Below are 25,075 nucleotides of genomic sequence, written 5' to 3'. Positions count from 1 at the left end.
ACTAACACGGCTGCTACTCTGAAACCTATGCTAGCCATAGGAACCCTAACCTTAGGGTTGGGATCCCTACTCGTAGGAACCCTAACTCTTGCTCCAGGTACCCTACTTATAAGAACCCCAACCTGAGGGCAGGGAGCCCTACCCATAAGAACCCTAACCCTAGCTCCAAGTAACCTAACCATCGGAACTCTAACCCTAGCTTCAAGAACCTTACCCACAGAAAACCTAACTCTAGCTTCAAATACACTAACCATAGGAACCCTAACACTAAGGCGGGGACCCCTACCCATAGGAACCCTAACCATAAAAATCCGAACCCTACCTCCAAGTAACATATCCATAGGCAACCTAAATCTTGCACTAAGTACCCTACCCATAGGAACCCTATCTCTAGAGCAGGGATTCCTACCCATAGGAACCATAACTCTAGGGCGGGGAGCACTACCCATAGGAACCCTGAATTTAGCTCTAAGTGCCCTACCCATAAGAACTCTAACCTTATGGCATTGAGTCCTACCCATACAAACCCGAACACTAGATCTAGGTACTCTACCCATAGGAACAATAACCATAGGGTGGAGGGTCCTACTTATAGGAACTGTAACCGTAGAGTGGGGAGACTTACTCAATGGACCCCAACCCCAGTTCCAACTACCCTATCCCGAAGAACCATAAACCTAGTTCCAATTACCTTATCCATAGGAACCCTAAATCTAGGGGGGGAGCCCTACCCATAGGAACCCTAACTTTAGCTCCAATTACCCTACGCATAGGTACCCCAACACTAGAGCGGGTAGCCCTACTCATAGAAACCCTAACCCTACCTTACTCATAGGACCCCTAACTCTAGCTCCACGAACCCTACCCATAGGAACCCTAAGCATAGCTCCAAGGAACCTATCCATAGGAAACCTAAACATTCCGGTAAGTAACCTATGCATAGGAACCCTAACCCTAGGGCCAGGGGCCCTACTCAAGGGAACCCTAACTGTAGCTCCAGGTGCCCTACCCATAGGAACCCTGATCCCAATTCCAAGTCCCCTACCCATTGGAACCCAGCCATAGGAGTTGAGCTATATCCATATGAACCAAAACCCTAACTCCAGGTATCCTATGCAGAGGAACTGTAACCGTAAGATGGTGAGCCCTACTCATAGGAACCTTAAACCTTGCTCCAAGTTCCCTACCCATAGAAACCCTAAACCTTGAACCAGGTACCCTACCTATAGGGACCCTAACATTAGTTCCAGGTGTCCTATTCATAGGAATCCTAACCCTAGCTGGAGGTAACCTACCCATATGAAACCTAACCCTAGGGTGGGGAGCCTTACCCATAGAAACCCTAATCCTTGCACCAGGTACCCTACCCATAGGAACCTTAACTGTATGGCAGGGAGCCCTACCCATAGGAACCCTAACCCAAATTCCAAATACCATACCCTTGGGAACACTAATTCTAGCTCGAGGTGCCCTACTCATAGGAATTCTAGTTGCAGCTGGAAGTAAGCTACCCATATGAACCCTAATCCTAGGTTGGGGAGCCTTACCCATAGAAACCATACCCATAGGGATGCTAAGGCTAGTTCCAGGTACTCTACTTATTGGAACCCTAACCCTAACTCCAGGTACCCTACCCATAGGAACCCTAACCCTAGCTCCAAGTAACATACCCATAGGAACCCAAAGACCACCTTATAACTTTTAGATGAGTGGTTAGAGCAATCACCTGGGATGTGGGAGACTCATGTTTGATTTCCCTCTCTCTGCCAGAAGAGGAGACAGGACTTGAACGGAGTCTTCCAACTCTGTGTACTCTAACCATTGAGCTATAGGACAGGGGTGAGGAAACTATAGCCCATCAGACCTTCTAATGCAGTCCTGGAGCTCCCTCCTAGGAGCAGATACAGGGACTTGCCCCGCTCCAGCCTGGGAGCAGGCTCAGGGGCTTGTCCCACTCCATGTGGCTCTTGGGAAGCAGATAGCATGTCTCCCCTCCAGCTCCTATGTGTAGGGGCAGCCAGGGGGCTCCACACACTGCTCCAGCCCCAGGCTCTGCCCCTGCAGCTCTCATTGGCTTGGAACCACAGCCAAAGTGAGCTGCGGGGGTGGCGCCTGCAGATGAGGCAGCGTGCAGAGCCATCTGGCCATGCCTCTGCATAGGAGATGGAGAGGGGGACATGCCACTGCTTCAGGGAGCTGCTTGAGGTAAGCCCCACCCCAGAGCCCACACCCCCAGTCGGATCCCTCACCCCCCATGCCCCTGCCCCAGCCCTGATCCTCCTCCCACTCTCTGAACCTCTTGGTCCCAGACTGGAGCACCCTCCTGCACCTCAAACCCCTCATCCCCAGCCCCATCCCAGAGCCTGCACCTCCAGCTGGAGCCCTCACCTGCTCCCGCACCCCACCCCCAATTTCATGAGCATTCATGGCCTGCCATAAAATTTCCATATCCAGATATGGCCTTCAGGCCAAAAAGTTTGCCCACCCCTGCTATCAGATAATTCCTATGTGGGGTTCCTCAGTCTCTTCCGTTGAAGCTGTTCCACTGTGGATAAATAATGAAAGAGTGATGGGAGTAGGGGGACTGGAGCCCTTAACCACTGGACTACAGAATCATTCTCTCTCTCTCTCTCTGGTAGCCATAACTGCCTTCACCGTAGCCTTTAGTCTAATTTTCCAGTTGAGTTTGCATGTGTTTTGTGCTGTCCAGAGGATAAAGTGACCTGCATTTTCCAAGTCTGGTGTGGAACAGGGGAGTAGCTGTGTGTTAATGTCATTCCAGAGCAGATGGAGGTGGAGTAACAAGTAAGAGCTGGTATACTGTGTAGCTTGAAAGAATTATTCTTAGCTCCTGTTACTTATAAATATAATCTAAACTTTTACAATATTATTTGTATTGTGGCAGTACCTAAAGGTCCCAATCAGGGACCAGGTCTCCACCATGCTCAGCACTGTATTAACACGTGTTTTAAAACAGTCATTGCCCCAAAGAGCTTTCAGTTTAAGCATTTGATGAGAGAGAGGGAGGGAGGGTGAAATGGGATTGTACAAAAGGTGGGCCTGGTTCCCTATTTCTCTTTATGTGGGAGAAGAGAACTGCAAGGAACTGTTTTTCTTTCCATGTAGTTTGGCGGGTGTAGAAAAAGGGGAGGTGTAAATGTCTTTCCTCTCAGATGGTGGAAAATGGGGGGCAGGATATAACTCTAGCTTCTCTCCTTAAAGGCACCGAAGAGACGGTGGGGATGTAACTATTGCACCTTTTCTCTCTGACTGAGGAAGGGATCATCGGCTTAATTTTGTTGTCATTTACTTTCTCTGTACTTGCGTCCCATCCACCTTTATCTTTTTTTCTGTTACCTTACTTTAAGTGTATCCTATCACCCCCCCCCACCCCACCATGAGAAGACAGTTTTCATTAGGTGAAATTCAGGTCTCTTGAACTTATTGTTCTCCAGACTAGGGCTCCAGTCTGTTCACCAAGTAGTTGATACTCTAGGCAGGAAAACTGGATTTTGCTATGATGAGGACAAACTAATAAAACAACTACTGATTTTATTTTAATTAGGTCGTGAATTAAACGAGTAATGCACCATTTTATGGTGCCTTTTGGAGTACTCTTCTGACATTTCTAATGATCTACATAAACTTTCATTGCCCCATAACAGTTTATTAAACTACAGGGTCTTCATAAATCTGCAAACTAGCATAATAAGATTGTCTGCCATGATTGCTCATCAATTTGGTATCGAAAGGACACCAGACTAGTTAATAAAAATGTCTGTCTATGGCCCTCTTAATCTCAGAGTTTATTTCATTGTAAAGAGTCAATAAAATGTTAGAATAATATAATCACATTACTTATATAAATGAAATTGTTGTTTTATCCATTTTGACTCAGTCTCTTTCTGTTGGGCTATATATCACAAACCTGTAAATTGGTTTTATAGGTGTGAATTTGGGGTTATATAGAATTAGTCTGATAAATATAAACATGAAAGTTATCCATAGAGAGCAATTTCTGGTGAACAAAATGATCAGAGTCCATTTTCAAGGTTTCTTTTTACTGTTCTTAAAACATTTTTAGTAAATGAGGAATGGGGTGAGACAAGGAAGTAGACGTCTAATAATTACAGATACAATATTAAAGCTCTGTATCCATCTTGATGTATTATAATATGAGTGTAAATGTAAGTTGTTGGACAATACTGTTAAATTAATCATATGTTTCTAAGAAGCATGAGTACATCTCCTGAAAGCCACTCACATTTTAGTATTGACAGAAAATGGTTTCTTCCAGATATGCCAATTTACTATCCCCACTCTGAAATTTCAGTTTTTAGCTGATTTTACTTTTGTAGAATCAGCTCCATTGCTAATATACTAGACCTTTACAGGTGTTTTTTTCCTTAGGTTCGGGTAAAAAATTAAAATAATTAAAGTCTCCCAATACATTGGAATTGTCCTTCAAGAATTTCATCAGTTCATTACTAGAAACAAAGCAAAGTATAGGCTAAAATGTAGTCAATGGTTTCCCGCAAGTTTTCAGAGGCCCTGTCTCATGTACTAGCAAGATAATGCAATGTACATTTTGCAGAAAACCAGGACATATAGTCAGTCAGTCTTACAGTGACTAATTTTATCAGTAAGAAAAGGACTGATCCTGCTCTCATTAAAGTCAATGGGAAATTTGTAATTGAGTCAAATGAGTGGTATCATCTCTGTAATGACAAAATATTAGCTTGATCCAACTGACTTTTACACAAACTGGCCTCAGCCTCACCTCCATTATGGTATCGTTGGGGCCAATGTTTGGATGAACTGGAATGCCTTGTAAACCTGTGCTTGCAACTGAGCCAAAAATAAATGTAAAAACCCAGCCCCATTGACTTCACAGGGCCCGGGATTTCATTCCAAGTGCCCAAGCAACAACAGAATGGTAACAATAGAATAATCAGAGCTTTCAGGCATATGCTTCTTTCCCTAAAGTCTCATTGCGTAACTTTGTTCATAATGAGGCATATGTAGACAATAAGTCCCTTTAAAAACACTCTGACAAGTCCTTACTAACATGAATAAAGATTGAAAATTTGGGCTAAGGTGTTTGAAAAGGTAACTTTATCTAACACTTGCAGAAACCATACAGGTTTCAGAGTAGCAGCCGTATTAGTCTGTATTCGCAAAAAGAAAAGGAGTACTTGTGGCACCTTAGAGACTAACAAATTTATTAGAGCATAAGCTTTCGTGAGCTACAGCCTGAGAGGGAAATGCTATTCATTCACCCAAGGCTGCTTCATCTCTGGCCAATGATAGCTGTCAGTGTCTTGAGCTTACTTTGCTGGAACACCATCTCTTTTTTGTGAATGGCCAGGCGCTTCACAACTGCCTTTGCCACTTACTCCCTGGAGGATAAAATGATGACTTATCCAGGAAGTATTTCTCTCTCTTAAACAATGCTGCTTTCCTTATTCAGTGCTCAATGGTGGATTCATTTGCTGGCCACCTCTTCTTTTCAACTTTGTACTCCATAGAAGGTAAGCAGGAGAATATGGCTATCCATCTACCAACCATAGTCAAGTCAGTTGTTCTCTCATTTAAAAGAATCCTGTAGCAGGCTCGTGTGTTTCAACTGCCTTTCTGCTCTGCCACTGAGAGCAGTAAATGTGCTGAATTGGGATTCAGAAGATTAGATTCAGCTACTGGTTCTGCCACAGATTTTTTTGTGTGACCTCTGCCAGTCTCTCTGTGCCTCCATCTGCAAATGGCAATAACATTTCCCTACCTCACAGGGGTATTGTGATGCTAAATTCATGCAAACATGGGAGGTGCTGCACAGATGCTACAATGGTGGAGGCCATCTGTATATCTAGATAGATCTAGGGAAGGTGAGATGTTGACTGTTTTTTAAGAAAATGTTTGAAGCTCCCATAGTGGGAGGGAGGAAAGAGACCACAAATCCAGGCATAGGCTGCTGTGTGCAATTCCTATGGAGGAACAGACTTTTGGCACTTTTTGATCATTCTGTTCAATGATATTAGAAGAGCTTTGTTAGGGTCAACCACTTAAGCATGCATAAAGAAAAGGAGTACTTGTGGCACCTTAGAGACTAACAAATTTATTAGAGCATAAGCTTTCGTGAGCTACAGCTCAGCATAGTAAGTGTAAGCAAGGACAAACTTGACTCCTCTTTAATCTACTGTTATGATCTGTAATAAAACCCAAACATAAGAGGCTGCAACTCACCAGCAGTTACATATTAAGTAGGCAGAACTATGGGGCTTGGGATCAATGTCTCTGCCAGTCCTCTGCTATAGCAAGTGATTCAAAGTGCTTTCATGTCTAGATACAAGCTGGAATTTCTCAGATAGTTTTCAGAGTAGCAGCCGTGTTAGTCTGTATTTGCAAAAAGAAAAGGAGTACTTGTGGCACCTTAGAGACTAACAAATTTATTAGAGCATAAGCTTTCGTGAGCTACAGCTCACTTCATCGGATGCATCGGCTGTAGCTCACGAAAGCTTATGCTCTAATAAATTTGTTAGTCTCTAAGGTGCCACAAGTACTCCTTCAGATAGTTTTGCCACTGTCCTATTAGAAAAGTGGAGAGAGAAACAGCTGAATGGCAGTGCAGGACTTTTTCACTTCTTCTGTGTTCTCCAGCTGTGATAAGAGAATGGGAAATCCCAATCTGTAGCCTTAATTAATGCCTGTGCTAAATCAGAGAAAGTAAATACCACAGCCAAAAACCTTTCACTAACTCCTCTGTTTTTCAGTGACAATGACTTGGGGAAATCTAATTACCCAGGAAAGCTCACCCAGACACAGCATCTGTCTTTCAGTGAAGTCATGCTGCTTTTATAGCTTTTGCAACTGAGTTGAGTAAGGCACAAGAAAGTCAAATGCCTTGACCATGATGATCACACAATCAGTGGCTCAGCCACCATTGGAGCTTTGGACCTTTCTGGCACCCAGTTATCTGTTCTAAACACTAGTCTAAACTGTCCCACAAATGCAGCCTGCAAACTAGCTCTTGGTGACATGTTTTGCTATTTTCACATAAAAAGTGTAATTAATGCAACTCCAAATGAGCTGTTCAGCGGTTTCCCCCGTTGTCCTATCAAATGTAAAAATGTGGGTCAGTGCATGTATTTGTCAGACCCTTAGAGTCTACACAACCCTATCAACTCCCAGCACTTTGCAATAAGTTCTCTGCTCTTCCATTAAAATGTAAATTGGAGGAGAAAATGTCTTCAGGCTGGTGGTTTCTCACTTAGCCTTTCTGGTATTTCATGGAAAGTTAATAGGAGGCTGTGATTCTCTCATGCTGAAAGAATAGATTGTTGGAGGCTGATTACTTAATTAGTTTGGCTTCTCTTGGATAATAAATGGGAAAAGGTGGCTGCGTGCACATGTTAACTTCTGCCTATAACAATGATTGGAAGGAAAAAGTTAGGGACTGTTGGTTCCCAGTTTTGTCTCTGCTGACCCATAGAATATCTGGTAATATATGGGGGCCTCTGCTTCTTTGCTTTCTGCTGTGTGCTAATGCATTCCAAAGATGGGATGGGATATCTCAATAAGAGCCACTGAAGTTCTTCAGAAGATGACCATAAGTAGAACTGAATATGCTGACAATTCTTGGTCAACTCTGCTGCTCTGTGCTGCTCCTGGATAATGAGCTGAGAAATGTTGCTGGCAGCTGGAGATTTTTCATCAGTGTGCCTATTTTTCTAAAAAGTGGATGGAAGAATGCGGGCCTAGGCATAAGTTTTTTTTTTTTTGTTTTTTTTTTTTCTGGACAACTCAGCTGCATGTCTGTGTGACCTCATTCCTTGAGTAACTGCTCTTTGAAAGACCTGCTGGTCGGATGAAAAGATAGCTTAACACAAACTGTGCTGTATTTATCACATCCAAAAACTAGCACAACATAAAACCCCCACTCCCCCAATACATTTCATAGATATAGTTTTCCTAGGCCTTCACACAGCTCATCTGGATTCTTATCTAAAGAATGAGAACAAGAGCTCTCAGCAGTCCAACAGCAGGCTTCTAACTGAACGCCAGTACTCTGATTCTCTAGTGTGAGCCTTATACAGCTTATAGATCCCTCCTCCTTACAAAAAATTACTCTGTTAAATGGCTTAGCACACAGTGTTTCTGATCACCCATTGACAGACACAACAATTGGCAATGAGGGAGGGATAGGCTCTCAAATGGCACTCTAAAGGAAAGGAGTGTGCTGTATGTAATAGCAAGCCATATCTAAAAATAGTCCAGTATTCTGGACTATTTTGCTGATCTGACTGTCCTACTTTAGCACCTCTGGGAAAACTATAGCAAGTCTATTTCCTAGATTGCACAGGCACAACTAATTTGCTTATAGGAGTTGGTCAGAATTTTGGGGTGCAGAGGGGGCACATTTTTTTCAGTCGCTGAAAAATGAAAACTTCAGCTTTTGGTTTTCCCAGCAACAACTGAACATCTTCAAGAAGAGCAGATACATCTTGGGAAAAATTTCATTAGGTCAAACCCCAATTTTCTGTCCAAAATAAGGTAACTCTTGGCCAAGCTAAACCCCTGACACTAATGTGGAAGGCTGAGCTATAGTATTTCAGGGTGTTCTGGTGGAAAATGTTTCCTATACAGGATCTAAGAGTTAAGCTTGATAATTTCAAAGATCCAAAAGGAAACTTCTTTGCTTAGGTAAACTTAGAAAATGCTAACAGTGCTGGTTTCTTGTACAATAAAATGCCATTTACATTACTGGTGAATATAACTGAGTGTCTAGGTTCTAATTAATGGGAAAACTTTGGATGCTTATTCAAAACTTAACTATCGTTTAGTCTGCTTGCAAAAGTAGATTTTAAATCTTGCAGAAAGATGTTTCTCCTCAAACAAATACGTTTTCTGTTTCTTTTGTCATTCAGATTGGAGATATCACAAAAGCATCTTTCTTCTACTGTTTTGGCACTTTTGTGAGCCTGATTCTGATACCCCTTATGCCGTTGGTAGTCCCACTGGAATCAACAGGACTACCTGTGTAGTAAGGAGCTAATGAATGTGAGAGAGGATATCAGAATGTGACCCTCTGAAATTTGGGGACAGATTCAGGGGATTCTTATTTTATTTGAACTGGTTTGCTTAGCCCAAATTTTGATTCCCTAAATCTGTGAACTCTTAAAATGATTTAGGGGAAACTATGATTCAAGATTGGATAAATCAAGACTGGATGCTTTTCTAAAAGATGCTCTAGGAATTACGTTGGGGACATCTTATGACTTGTGTTATAAAGGCAGTCAGACTAGATAATCACAATCCACACATCTATGAATGACAGCTGTGGGTAGAGAAATTGCATTTCAGTTAGAGCTGGTCAAAAAACAGGATGTATTTTTTGTTTAAAAAAAAATTACAAATTTCAACCAATAATTTCTTCAAAACAATCTAAACTTTGATTTTTTTAAACAAAATCTTAAATCTTACAAACTTTTGACCAGCTCTTGTTAAATCTGTAAATAGGCTGAAGCCATGAAGCTTAGATCCAAACTTTTCCTATGTTTGGATGTGGGTTTCAGTTTGGGCCCATCTCCAATTTTAATTCACTGCCGGAGCATTTGTTCATGGACATGTATCACTGGCCAAAACCAGTAAAAACAGCAAGAGGTTAATAAGTAACTTGCCCATGGTTATTTAACATGTCAGTGTCCAAACCAGAACCCAGATATCCTGCCTCCCAGTGCCATATGCAATTCTTGAATTTAATGCCACTTAGGCAAATCATCTTATGCCTTTGTGTCTAATTTTCCCTTTTGTAAAATGTGGATAATAATACAATAGCTCACAGGTTGTCCCACTCAGTGCCCTCTCACTAAATGCAATGATGGTGGTTGCCTATCTGCTATTTGCATTTGTTGACATGATGAAAGGTAAGGGAAAAACAATTTCCCTAACAGAAGACATGTCGCCTGTCAACTGTCAGACTTTAGTCATTATATGGGTGACAGCACCCACGGTGTCAGCTTCAGGGAGGAAATTCAGACAGGGAAAAGCAACAGAATCCACTAGGATAGCAAGCGATGCATGTGCTAATTCCAGAAATCCTATACTACAATGTATTCTGGAGCACAAAATGAAGGAGATGGTACATCACAGAAGTCGGAGATGAAAAATGGTCTGTTTAGTTCATCCAGTTCATTTTTCTGCCAAGGTAGGATTGCTCCCTCTGTGGTACTTCTGCTGTTGTGTCCAGACTAGTCATGCGATGAGGGGACTTCTATCATTTTCCTTAGGAGATTATTCCGTTGCTTAAGAGATCTCCTGGTCTGGAAGATCTTCTTGATGTTCAGTCTTCTTTTCTATTTCTTCATTTATCTCATTACTCCCAGTTACTGGTACCTTGCTAGATCCTTTTCTCCTGAGTCTTACTACCTGTCAGATATTTGACTTGGCACAGCTTAGCAAAGCTCTCCATTTTCAGCTGCCGTCTTAATTAGTCATCAGCCCTCAAGTGTTACTAACTGAATTCTGGGTGTTACAGGCAGGGTTACACCAGAGCTGTGTGTAGAGACCCCAGTACTGCTCTGTTGTGTGCTGCCTTTCTGTATGCTGGCCAAAACTGCATTAGTCTCTTTTTTACATCCTCATCACATTGCAAACATTCACCCTCAGTCTTGCAAACATGTTTCCACTGTCAGTCCTAGATTTGTTTTAGTACTATTGCAGCCCATGTTTCTCTCCCACTGAACATCTCTAGTTTCGGATGATTAGCCTGCTTTTTCCATACAGAATCCCATTTTTGTTGTTTTCTGTCTGTCAAGGTTCCTTCCCCACTCTGAACTCTAGGGTACAGATGTGAGGACCTGCATGAAAGACCCCCTAAACTTAAGATGATAAGAATAAGCTAAATTTCCCCAAGGTACAAACTTTGCCTTGTCCTTGAACAGTATGCTGCCGTCACCAAGCGTTTTAAACAAAGAACAGGGAAAGAGCCCACTTGGAGACGTCTTCCCCCAAAATATCCCCCCAAAGCCCTACACCCCCTTTCCTGGGGAAGGCCTGATAAGAATCCTCACCAATTGGTACAGGTGAACACAGACTCAAACCCTTGGATCTTAAGAACCATGAAAAATCAATCAGATTCTTGAAAGAAGAATTTTAATTAAAGAAAAGGTAAAAGAATCACCTCTGTAAAATAAAGATGGTAAATACCTTACAGGGTAATCAGATTCAAAACATAGAGAATCCTCCTAGGCAAAACCTTAAGTTACAAAAAGACACAAAAACAGGAATATACATTCCCTCCAGCACAACTTATTTTACAAGCCATTAAACAAAAGAAAATCTAACGCATTTTCTAGCTTACTAACTTTACAGGAGTTGTAAGGCTTGCATTCCTGATCTGTTCCTGGCAAAAGCGTCATCCCAAACAGACCAAACCCTTTGTTCCCCCACTTCAGATTTGAAAGAATCTTGTCCCCTGATTGGTCATTTTGGATTGGGTGCCAGCGGGGTTATGTTGGCTTCTTAACTCTTTATAGGTGAAAGGATTTTGCCTCTGGCCAAAAGGGATTTTATAGCACTGTATACAGAAAGGTGGTTATGCTTCCCTTTATTTTTATGACACTGTCTAAGCTGCTAATCTCTCCCTAGATGAGAGGCTGACCATCTGTTTTCTCTCCCCTTTTGATCTCAGCCAGACAATGGGATCAATGCAATGTACATGTGCTGTAAGACTACCACATTCTGGCTAGTCAGACATAGAAATTGCTTCATCTCTTGCTCTGCTCCAGCTCCTTTCATTATTCAATACCCTGTCAATACTCTGTCAAGACATGCTCCCTTTGTCTGGCCTGGGTCTTTAGCTCTGGGGCTCCATGGAAGGCAATGAGTGATGTTTATTCTCCCTGGTGCATTGCTGCTCTCTACTTGTCCAGGCTGCAAGGACACTTAATTCTATTTATTATCTAGTATTTTATATTTTCAAAGCCCCGCCCAGGTGTTAACTTATTAAACCCAGAACACCCCGTCAGGTAGGAATGTAAGGAGTTGTTATTCCATGGGGGAAATTGAGAGTGTAGTGAAGTTAAATTACTTGTTCTAATGGACTGAGCATGGGCCTGGGGGTCATCAGCTCTGCATTTGAAACTTGGCTCTGACACCAACCATTTGTCAGCCTCAGTCCCCCCATCTGTAAAATGGAGGTTAGTTCACAAGGATATTGGGAGGCTAATGTTTGTAAAGTGCTCGAAATGTGCAAAGTACTAACCCAGTTGGTGTGAGAAGCAGGAATAGAATCCAGGTGTCGCTGGCTCCCAGACCTGTGCTCTGCCAGCTTTGGTGTGTTGCCTCTTGGGGGACACAATGCAAATGGAAAAAATGTGCATAAGATGCCACATTTCATCTAAAATTTTATTAAGCTGGAAACAGAAAAAAACCCCTATTTTGTTAGAAATATTTCAGTCAGCTATTTACTCCCAAAGATTTCTCTTGCAACAACTTGATCATTTTGAATTATCTCAGGGCTACTGGTGTGACACACTGGGCCTAATTATCAGTTACTGCCTAAGCTGTGGACACAACATGATTGTAAGGGCAAATCAGGTAATAATTCTTTTCTGTGTTCTCAGATCTGGAAATCTAGTCAACTGTGTCTAGTGGTATCAGACACCGTGGTGATGGAAATGGGAGAATGCAAAGAACCAAATGTTACAATCATCATTACTACAAATGCTACAATCATCATTATACACAGAGGAACAATATAAACTTTCACTCTTATATGCAGGCTCCAAAAATTCCAAATGTTTTGCAGTAATTCAATATGAACTTTGATTTAAAAAAGGGAATATTTTTAATTCTGAACTAGTAAATATATTTTTTTTTAAATTATAACAATAAAAAGCTTCACAGTGGCAGTAGAAAATAAATATTTGAGAATGGGGGAAAATGCATCAGGTTTGATCATAGCTTGAAAGATGCAATGAAGAGATTTCTGTAGGTGTCTCTCAAATGAAAGTCTAGACTGTTCTTTCAAAAATGCTCTTAAACAAGCCACTTGAAAAACAGTATTTTAGAGTAGGTAAACCTAATTGCTACACAAGAGAGAAGCATGTTTCATACTGGGCTTTGCATACAAAGGTCCTGTTGGCTCTGCATGTGCATTAAGGATGCTATGGTGCTATATGCTTTGTAAGGATTGTCTCTGCCAGAATTCCCTTCTGCCCCCAGCCATTGTTATGCAGTGAACTGTAAACTAACTGGCCCCTGCACTCCAACCCAGAGGTGCTTCATTTCATTGCTGTTTGTTTGTTTGCATTTATTGAAATGTTTTGAGGTCTCTTGACATGAAACGAACTACAAGGGCAAAAGGTGCTAATGGTTTGCATGTTAGGGGTCACTGCTGTACAAGCTTTCCATAGGGGCCATGTAGTAACTATGCACAGAGCTTCATTAATGTTATAGTGTGGATTAAAATGCTTTCCTTTGTCTGGCAGTTGAAGCTTTGAGGTTCAAGCAGCTGCACAAAAGGAGGGTTAAAAAAGGAAGGTAAAGCAGGTCTACCTTTCTGAGCCATGTGGTCTTGGTGAGCAGCCTTGGCTAGGAGTTACCAGGCCAGGTTTAAAGTAAGGGACTGGTACTGTTAACAGTTACAGATGTGTAAGGTCCTGGAGAGAGAGGGTCAGAAGACTGTCACTTCTGGGAATGGGACAGAGATGCATGATATGAGGTTTCCACAGGAGGCAGTTGTCTATGTGTTTGTTACTCCCTGTTGAAGGGAACAGAACTTTTGTAAATTTGTAAATAAACATATTACACAAAGGAAATACCTAACTTCACGTCACCAATTTTTGCTCCAAATAGGAAACTGACCTGTAAGGCTCGGACAATCTGCTGATGCTTGTCAAAGGGGCAACAATACGACTGTAACAGGTGACCTACCAACCCAATAGAGATGCTGTCTGAGTTGCCCCTATCCAAAATTTGGTGGTGTCTGCATTTGGAGGTTAGGTTTGGTTTGGCCTAATGGAGAGAGACAGACCACTCATGAAGTTTGGATCTGGCTCTGAGTTTGGATTCTGAATTGTCTCAAACCTCCAGGGTATTTGGATACATATTTTTGGTGTGGATTCAGTTTTAAGCCTTTTCATAAAAAATAAAATAGACATAGGCCTGACCCAAGCTATTCTGATATGGTTTGGGCCTGGAGTTTGAGCCCTATCACCCTGTATTCCAGGGTACAGGGAATTGAGGCCCCAGTCTGACTCTAGTGATTTAGGTTTTTCTATCACACGTTGTATCCAGACAAAAACTTCTCCAAAGTTCAGTGGTTGAATTCTTGGTTCTTGTGTAGACCACTAGCAAGAGGGAAACCAATTGACCTTTGGGTCTAAAGTTCAAAACTTCCTCTTCAACCAAGTTTGGGGGTGAATAGATTTTGGAGGTTGGTTTGGCTATGCCTATTACACTGCTAGAGTCCAGCCATGAGTTCAGATCTAGATCCAAAGTGTGGAGTGGGGGCATTATCCAGCTTTTTGGTTTGGGTCTACTCTTTCATCAGATCACTCTGTATCTTTCTGCTAGATACAAAAAGAAACAACCCTCTCCCTCGCTGTGATCCCAGTACATGTACCTCTATATGCTCAGCTGCAATCGGCGATGAGACTAAATGAACACGGGAAGGAGAGTTTTCACTGTGCCAGCCGAGGAGGAGGGCAGGGAATTGTGGAGTATTCTTCTTTCTCTCCCTCCACAGTCATCCAAGCTGAGAAGAGGGAACTCCCCTCTGCTTTTAGCACTGAAAGGGGAGCTGTACTGTCTCCATGTGACTGTACTGCTGGTTGCAATGGCAACCAAGAAGCCATTTCAGCAGCCAAGAATAGGTAGACATGTTCTCTAGCTATTTTCCCTCCCCTCAACCATTCCCCTTCTGACAGAAAGGCTGCAAGATGACATAGTTTCTGAGTCACTTGGGGATTCCCCATGGACCAGGGATATTACCTGGGGTTCAGTTCCACCAGATTTTGGCCCCTTTGTACCAGCTCCATTGCCATCCAAGAACCACAGTGGAGGCCAGACCCAAATCCTCTGGTTTCTAACTGGTTCAGAAAGTCTCTGGTGACTTTTCCCAGCAACCCTGGGATACTTTCTGAAGACACAGGATCTTGTGACTATGGTAACTGCAGCAAAAACTAGAATTCCATTCAGAAAGTTTCTGTTGTGGATCCACTGTTGCAAATTGGAATGTAGTTACCTGAGTCCCCTCCTGGAGTTGCCACAAAGAAAAATGAGCAGAGATCACAAACCCCCAGGGTTTATGTCTGAGATGAGGCACACAGGATTCAACCGGTGACTGAACCTACTGCAAAAGGAATCTGGTACATCCTTTCCCAAACTGATAAAACCTGGCACTGTCCATTTATATTATCCAAGTACACACTGCAGCTTGAAGGATGTACAATTTCTTTTTTGAATGAGTGAATTGCAGGGGTATGAAAAACGTCCTGGAGTTGTACTAGGATGACCGATGTCCCATTTTTAAAGGGACAGTCCCGTTTTTGGGGACTTTTCCTTATATAGGTGCCTATTACCCCCCCACCTCCTGTCCTGTTTTTTCACAGTTGCTTTTTCAAAAGTTGTACACCTGTACTAACATTTCAGTGTACCAGGATTTAATGCTTTCACTGGTATTAAATATTAAAACATTACTCTTCATAATCCTTCCTCCAAATACTTTCCTGCCATATCATATCTTATATATTTTTTTAAATGTTAAAATTAATTTAAAACTGATTAATTGCAATTTTTTGCATTTTGAACAGCGTTGTTTGTAACAAGCTAGCTGTAACACTGTATGTATTCCAATTATTTGTCAGTGGTGAAAACTGATGAAGGAATGGACAGAAGATGGCAATGTTGCACTATAAAAGGGTGCAGGAAAAACTGGGTGAATAACGCCACATTCATGGATAGTCCAATACAAGCCTATAAACCCTGTTGAAAAATCAAGAGGAATTCTAACATATAAGACGTGGCCTCAATTCTGAACTGGGTGCCGTTAGGTGGCTTTATACCAACTTTGTGGTCCCTGAGATTTTGGAGGTGGCTATTGACTGTTCTGGTCTCCCGCATAAATCTGTCTATTTATAGCTGTCTGTCATAGCCCCCGAAGGGCTGTTACAGCAACTTGGAATACCCATAACAGTGTGCTTTGGCCACACCTCACTGTCCATGACATACCTCATCTGTCTCTGGCCACAATTCTGGCATGCCTCTACACTGGAGGCTGTGAAGGTAGACCATTTCAATTTTTGTTTATTGGCAGGAGAAGAAGCGAAATAGGTCGTACATGACCTGAGAGCTGGGGAACAATGATTCTCAGGGCCCTAAAATAAAGCACCCCTCAAAATTCAGTGGGAAAAATTACTGATAAGACCTTTTAGTAATCTGCAGAGATGATGATGGACTTTGAATAAGAAGTCTTCCGAAAACCCATGTTTGAAGAAGATTAAAAATGTTGACATTTAAGTCACAGAGTTTCCCAAAATTTCCCCACTCAAATAAAAATTAGTTATGATTATACAATATATAATATATTATATATATTATAAGTCAGCCTGTGGAAATCATTGCCAGGGGATGTTGTCATTGCCAAAACTATAACAGGGTTCAAAAAAAGAATTAGATAAATTCCTGAAGGATAAGTCCATGAATGGCTATTAGCCAACATAGTCAGGGACACAACCCCCTGCTCTGGGTATCCCTAAACCTCTGACTGCTAAATGCTGGGACTGGACAACAGGGGATGAATCACATGGTAAGTTGCCATGTTCTGTTCGTTCCGCTTGAAGCATCTGGCACTGGCCGCTGTCGGAAGACCAGATACTGGGCTAGATGGACCATTGTTCTAACCCAGCATGGCTGTCTATATTTCAATATCATAAGAACATAAAAGATTGCCAAATGGTAAAAATAAGGGTTTTGCTATTTTTATAGTCTATAATTCTGGATGAGTTTGGAGAGGTAACTTGTGCCAAGGCCTTTGCCTAACTTTGCCTGCAAGAGTATTTTGCCAGTTTTTCTTACGTGCATGTTTGCTAAAGTAAATCTCACTGCTGACAGGACAAAGGTGATATTTTGTTCATGGCATATGTTGTGTTGGAAGATTTTAGATAAAAGGAAAGTTAATTAGTATTATAGATACACAAAACTGTAATATTAAAGGCCCTGTGATGGGGCACCTGCCCCACACTAGGCTCTAAGGGGCTAATAAGCCCTAAGGAGGCTGTGCAGGAGGCAGCCAATCAGAGACAGAATGAGAGGAGCAGTCAGTCAGGGCCCAGCAGGCCCCTATAAGAAGAGGTGCAGGGCAGAGTAGCTTCAGTCACTCCCTGGAGTTTGAGGAGGGAGGAGAACGGGCTGCCTTGCAGGCTGAAGGCAGCCAGCACCCTGGGCAGAGCAGTGATGCATGCAGAGACCCGGGGAGCAAAAGGCAGCTCCTGGTGGGCTGCAGGGATCTGCAGGTTGAGGCCCTGAGGCAAGGGCAAAGAGGGAAGTGTCCCAGGGAAATCTACTGAGGAGTCGCAGGGGGCGTAGCAAGCAGCGGCCTAGTACAGGCCCCCCACACCACTTGTCACTGGGGAAGTGGCTAGATGGTAGACTGAGAGAAGTGGCTGGATAGGGATTACAGAGATGTCCCTGGAAGGTGGGGAGCACAGAGTGTCGCACAGCTGGAGGGCTGTGTCAATGAAAAGGACACCATGGTCCTTGGAGGGAACTGGGTCCAGGAGCAGAAGTTGTCACAGGCGGAGCACCACCAGTGCAGGCCGCACTGGCTGCCAGAATTAATTTCCATATTGGCCACAAGGAGGTGCTGGAGTGGTGAGTGAGCACTGTTATAGTCCCCCTTACTGGGAAAAACAAAGAGCAAAGGGACATGAAAACATAATGACATGAAAATAATGTAAATAGTGAAAGTTGTGTAAATTGAAGGTTGCACATATATATTGTATGGGATATGTAAGATAATGCTTAACCCTGACTGGAGAAAAGGTAATGAATATGTAATATGCAAATTTTATAAAAAACCAAGTGAACAAGGTCTAAATCAGAGAAATACCAGACCAAAACCGGAGGGAATGAGACTGAAGAACCAGATCAGGGATCAGAGGTTATGAAGTGCAGAAGAGCTTCCCAATACCCCAGAACAGATGCCCAGTTTTGTCTTCTCTATTTATTGGCTGGCATAAGTATATGTCCAGACACTCTACGTGACAATAGTTCTGTCTGAAAACTTATAAATAAAGGCAAAAATTGATTAAGCCTAAATTGGATGGACTTCTGACTCAGTCTCCCACCTTACACTTCCAACAGGGGGAAACTCCTCTGTGTCAGGAGGAGATATCTTGGTTGCAATTTCAGCTGAGTTTATGGCCCCAGTACATGAGTAGAGTTGGCTTTCAGAGGTAGAACATACACCAGAATTGGGGTGAGTAGGTGCTGCAGTTCCCATTCCATCTATTTGAGGGTTTTCAATTTCAGGACTGCTTTGAGAACACACTAGTGGATATGAATGTGCAAATCCCTGATTTTTGGTAGGAACCGATCAAATCTTGTAGGTGGACATTGAAGATTGATGCACACTCACTGAAAAGCATGCATGTAAATTAGATATGTCATTGTGCATAGACCAATTGATGATCAGACCAATTAAGTTACCTTCATTTTGTTTTTTGACCTTGCGGGTTTTTCACCTTCCTTTGAAGTGTGTGGATGTGTGTGATTTGTCAGGATTAACTGGGTATATCTGATTTTAATCATTTCCCTGACATTGGTGCATCTCAGTCCCTCCTATTTGCTTGTGCCACGTAATTGTCTAGTAGTCTTCTGTGGGCTCTAATACTTTGGTCTCATTGCAGTTGTTGGGTTTAGTGAGCAGATTCTGGGTGCTGTTGGTGGCCTGTTATATATAGGAGGTCAGACCAGATGACCTGGTGGTCTTGCCTGGCCTTAAACTCTATGACTTCGCTATTGATATTAAAAAAAAGTATGTTTAACTGAGTTAAGTGTCGCAGAGTATTTTTGCCTTTTGAACTACACTCAAAATATAGTGTTGGAATATAAATCTCCTCAGATTACTATGAGATACAGCCAGTGATGAGCTGCCAAAATCTTAACAATGGGTTCCCTCCTCACCCCACAAGGGGGTCATTGCCCACCCCCGCCGCACCCTGGGACTCCTGCCCCATCCAACCCCCCCGTGTTCCTTGATGCCCTCCCCCCTAGACCCCTGCCCCATCCATCCCCTCCCCGTCTCCTGACGGCCCCCAGAACTGGGCAGGAGGGTCTCATGGGCCCCTGTAGTGGGTGCCCACCCTATCCCTAAGAGCCAGAGGCACCTACCGGGGGTGAGGTGGGGAGTCCCGGCGGGGCTTACCTGGGGCAGCTCCCAGGAAGCATCCGGCAGGTCCCTCTGGCTCCTAGGGGCGGGGTAGCATAGCTGGGGGGGAGCAGCCACTCCCCCACTGATCACATCAAAAGTGGCACCTTAGGCGCCGACTCCCTGGGTGCTGTAGGGTTGGAGCACCCATGGGGAAAATTTGGTGGGTGCAGAGCACCCACTGGCAGCTCCCTGCCCCGTGCCCAGCCCCAGCTCACCGGAGCCCCAACATTTTCTAAAAGGGCCCAAATTTTATGACGCTTTCATCCCTTGTACATATATGGGAGGCTTTGCATCCGCATCCCCCAAACGTTTGTTAATCCATTTGCCAGTGAAATACATTGGTACACGAGCAAATTTAAGTTGTCTGATTTCTGTGGGTATATAAACTGCATGACTAGGCCAGGTGAGTTAGGTGACCTATCACATGGATTGAAAATCAGCCTGGCTAAGAACAGTCTGGAATAGCCCATAGGACCAAATATATTCACGCAATATATCACATTGACTGATAATCACATGACTGATTTGTGGCCAATTCTGAAACAAAATAAAGGTCTCAAACCAATAAATACATTATTTAAAATGAAAGGTTTGACCAGATGTATTAGTCAGATAGATGCCCTTTAAAATAATTGCCCTTACCAAACTTTAATAGAGTGTTGTAGATATTCTGCAGACAGGATCAAACAGTGTGCTGAGTATAGCATTGTTGCTTTGATTTCCCTCCCCTCTTCCTTTATTGGAACATCTCTTAAAATGATAGACCCAAACCTTTGTTTGTTATATGTGCTGTAGTCTACATTTGAGAAACAAGAGTCTTGAACAATATATGCCAACTTTTGACTCTGCCACGATTAAAAACTCAATCTGTCTTCATCCCATAAGCTTAACTAGTGTCTCCATTGTTAGGGTTGGCTCAAGTTTCCACTGAAAGCTCCAATTCTGAACTCCCTCATTTGCTGAAAAATCTTTTTTTTACACAGTGTTTCTGCTGGCCACTGTATCTCTATGAAAAAAGAATTCTTCTTGGGTAGTGTGAGGTTAATCAAAAAAGCCATTTTCACATTCTGAGATTTTGGAAAAAATAGTGGGTTTTTTTTTTTAAATTTTTGAAAATTGTTCTAGTTTTATCTACTCATAATTCAGAGTTTACTGTAAGAAATGTCAAGCTTGATTTGTATCATTATACCCAATATGTAACGGTGCACAGGACTATTTTCATCAAATTGGAAAGCAAGGATTTTGAGTAATTATAAAATGAGCTCCTTTGGTCTCCATGTTGGGTTGAATAATAAATGATCTTTTCCTACTAACATCTTTATAAGTGGAGTTACACTTAGTGCAGGACCAAAGTGGGGAGGAAAGGTGGTTCTAATTCTGTGGGAAGTGGACTGAGATGGGCATCAGGATCTGGCTAAGATGCCTCTTTTGTGGGTGTTCTTTCAGTTGTAAAGGGTTTATAAATTTTGTCCTGATGATGATTTTTCTAAAAATCTCAGGTTTTTGATGTTGACTCACAAGAAAAATAGTGGGTTTTTAAATATCCATCCTTCACACCCTGAAACACATTTTCAATATTGAACACAATATTGAGGGCAGGAGGGGGATCAAGGCTGGGGCAGAGGGTTGGAGCATGGGAGGGAATGAGGGGTGCAGCCTCAGGGCAGTGCTTACCTCAAGCAGCTCCCAGAAGCAGCGGCATGTCCCCCATCCAGCTCCTACACAGAGGTGCGACCAGGCAGCTCTGCGCACTGCCCCATCTGCAGGCACAGCCCCTGCAGCTCCCATTGGCAATGGGGGCAGTGCTTGGGGCAGGGGCAGCGTGCAGAGCCCCCTGGATGCCCCTACCTGTAGGAGCCAGAGGAGGGACATGTTGCCGCTCCCAGGAGCCATGCAGAGCAGGGAAGCCCCTGACCACGCTCCCCGACTGGAGCTTAAGGGCTGGATTAAAACGGCTGGAGGGCCAGATGCGGCCCTTGGGCCATAGTTTGCCCACCCCCTGCATTAGTATATGTAACCAGGAGTTAGGTGCCTAACTATCTTTTAAAAAAAAAATCTGTCCCTTAGTTCCTAGTACACAGAACCAGGTTATTTTCATACCAGTGTTATACTGTCCTTCAGTCTAATGCACCTCTTCACTTATACTTACAGAACAATTTTCTCATTATGCCTCAATACTAAAGTGTAATGAATTCTTAAACACTATCAAAAGCACAGTTAATAGCCCATTCTACATTATTGATATTACTCCTGTATTAGAAATCTGTTTCTAAAATGTACTGAAAAATAAAGTATAGCGCGAGGAGATGATCATCTTGTTTTCTACTCCAAATAAAATTTCTTGTAAAACCACATATGCATTTTTCTTTATTTTTTCATAATCTATAAAATGAAAACAGATTCTAATTCTTAACTGAGTAAGAGCAATAAAGGTCCTGTTATGAGAGAGTAAGAAATAAAGAATGTGAGTATATATAAGAACATTATTAACATCAGTGAGCAATAAAAGTAAATCAAGCAAAGTAGAGTGAAAACAGATCTAAGGATTACTTCCAATAAGCAGCATTTTAAAAATCTGCAGTACAATTTAATTTGACCTTTAGCTAAAAGACTACCTCTACTACCATGACTGAGTTTTGTTCATCCCTTCTGTAGTGGTTTTACAGTATTTAATCACTGACTTTCAAATGCCAAACAATTTAGAGAGGGAAAGGCGGTGTGTATCATATATGAAAATTCTTGGAAACTGAAACTATTACAAACTAACCTAGATAATGATTCATCGATCTTCTGGGGAAATATGAGTCATGTTTTGAGTGAACCTTTTGTCCCCAAGTGAGTTAGGCTTTTGCTGGAGACCATATGACACTTGGGAGGATTCATCTGAGTGTTTTGTGTATTACTTGAATTTAATGTACAGATCAAAATGCATGGAGAATGCAAAAGTGTGACAACCTGCAAATTGAAATGACTGATGAGCAAATCTAGGTATAAGCTGTAATGTGTATAGAAAGACAGTTAAGATGATGTTGGAATTAAAATAAGATATTTCATCCATGCTTTCCATATGATGGAACAGTGAAATTCAATGTAGGTGTAAAGGGTGTAGCTCCATTACTTCGGTAGAAACTGGAGCTGGCCAAAACTTTTATTTTCAGATCTTGGGTCAACCAAAACACTTCACAAACTTGGTGAGTTTACTGAGTCATTTTGATTGGGGAAAAATTTCAAAATAGCAGAAAGATTTCATTTTGACATTTTCAAACAAAATATTTAAACTTTGGTTCAAAGTGACTTGTGGGTTTGTTTTTAATTTTACTTCAGTTTTATTTTTTTTCTAAATAAAGCTTCAAATGAAATGAAACATGGGTTGAATGAAACATTTCTGAAATGAAAACTTTTCAGGTTTTTCATTTTGCCAAAAAATTCATTTTGAGTTGACCTGAGATGGGGTGCACACTACATGTATATTTTAGGCTGAACCAAAAAACCAGTTACTTGCACAGCTCTGTTAGTAACACAGCTCATTCTGGGCAGAGTTCAATTTTAATTTGTTAAATACCAAACAAAACCTCTCATAGCCTATGTTAAGAGAGCAGAAAGAATGCTGTGCAAGTGCTATCTGTGCTCTGTAACCAATAGTTACAATTCAATTGTTACTTCATTTTTACATCTAGATATAAAACCTAGGCATCTAGGTTTTGTATAATACATCTATCGGATAGGTGCAATAGTGCACTCACCTTTAAGTTTAATGGGATTGATTCACATGTATTTCATTTGTGCTCTGTGTAAAAAGTAGTCAAAAACTCTCTGTGTCGCTTATTGAATACAAAAAAAAAGGGGGGGCAACAAATACTATTTGAAAAACAAAGGGTACATTTTCAAAGGAGTTCCACATGTCTCACCATGATAAAATGGTATTTGTCATATTCAGGGTTGAAGGCTTTTTCTTTAGAGTTTAACCATTATCAGAATGCACTAAAGAATCTGAGTAAGAGTCTTTATGGTATACAGATTGGGATTTAGGAAGCGATCTCTAGTAAATTTAACTCCCAACATTAGGAGTTTAAATGTAGCTGTACAGATTGTATAGCTTCAGAATATTTATCTAAATGTGTTTGATAAATTTAAATAAGTTATATTATTGGTAGTCTCTTCTGTTATAAACATTCCACTGTGGTGTTAAAACATTGCACGGAGTATTTTTAAAAATGCTGGCTTTGCTGTACTGACTGTGTGTTCTCAATTCATTATGCAAGGCACTGAATTTAGCCATATGGAGTGGAAATCTATCAACTTCATGAAAAAACTCATACAGATATAAATCTCCCCACTGTATTTTCCACTGCATGCATCTGATGAAGTGAGCTGTAGCTCACGAAAGCTTATGCTCAAATAAATTTGTTAGTCTCTAACGTGCCACAAGTACTCCTTTTTCCTTTTTGCGGATACAGACTAACACGGCTGCTACTCTGAAACAATTCAACACCATGAACAATCCAAACTAGCTGGCTGGATGTCATTCACTATATAACAAACATAGGAAATGGAAGAATGCAAGGGCACGGCAATTGTACCCTATTTTTAATTTTCTGGAAAAAATCCACTCTGTGTTTTGATCAATGATATGCTGCTTTTTTTTTTTTTTTTTACAAGGGGCTGCCATAAAACTTTCCCTCTTAGCCTGTGATAAATACCATCTACTCAGGATTCATGTGCTTCCAAAGAGTGGTGGTGAGGCTCTGAGAAGCAAAAATCTATGGCATATATTGATAATGCAGCACAATGAGCAGTGTGTGAGAATGACACTTTCCTATCTGAGTTTCCCTCCTCTCCCTCCCCCCCCCCCAAAACCCCAACAACAATGACTTTGACAGGTGCATTATGAGCCCTGGAATAAGAGAGCATTGGCAGGGATGATTAAGCAGCATCCAGGGAGGGGATGAACTATTTCAAAGGTAGGACATTTTTTGACCCCATTGATGATGGTGTGTGGGTTGTTTTTTTTTTTGGTCTTCAACAGGAGCTGGATCAGACCACAGACCAGTATTACAATATTAAACCCCAATCCTGCAACTGACTTTGTGTGGATCGACTACTGCACCCTTCTGGAGCCTCACGGACTTCAATAGGGCTCTGTGCCTGCCCAGCTGCCGACCTATGTGCACTCAGAGCTTTGAATTTGACTTTTTCATTAATTTATTATCAGTCATGTTTCAGGAATATATTCTCTGCATTTAATCTAGGATTTTTAATCGCCAATGAAAATATGACTGAGTCTTTTGAGTAAGATTGTTGGAAAGTAGTACAGTCTACAGTTCTGTTAATTTCTTGGGTTACATGAGTGGCCTCGGAGACAGGAATGAAATCTTTACAGGCTGCTGTCCATTGACCTGGAACAACATAATGTATAATTGAAATTGATTTATTTCATTAAGTCTGCTCAAGAAATGGACTTCCTACTAGCAGATACTTGGTTCTTGATTCTATTAGCACTTTTAAAATGTAGCTTTTATGCTTTGCCTTCATCATCATCATGTTCCTATTATGCCTCGGGCATTTAGGGCAGTGATGAAGCTCTTCCACTGCTGTCCGTTTCTGACAAGTCTTTCAAGGGTTCCCCAGCTGTGCCCCAGGTTT

The 25,075-nt window shown here is 41.9% G+C and overlaps 2 long non-coding RNA genes across 4 annotated transcripts in view; both read left to right on the top strand.

The window, feature by feature from the left end:
• LOC119861459 overlaps nt 1-25,075 on the top strand; it is a 60,604-nt gene that overhangs the window by 7,655 nt on the left and 27,874 nt on the right. The window lies entirely within an intron of this gene.
• Nucleotides 22,350-24,713, top strand: LOC122455856. The gene is made up of 2 exons (XR_006274359.1): nt 22,350-22,420; nt 24,459-24,713. It is a non-coding gene; the product is annotated as an uncharacterized LOC122455856 (long non-coding RNA).

This window comes from Dermochelys coriacea, chromosome 9 (genome assembly GCF_009764565.3).
Source record: "Dermochelys coriacea isolate rDerCor1 chromosome 9, rDerCor1.pri.v4, whole genome shotgun sequence".
NCBI classification, from domain to species: domain Eukaryota; kingdom Metazoa; phylum Chordata; order Testudines; family Dermochelyidae; genus Dermochelys; species Dermochelys coriacea.
Note: the sequence above shows the minus strand (reverse complement) of the source record. Positions and strands in the feature narration are given on the sequence as shown.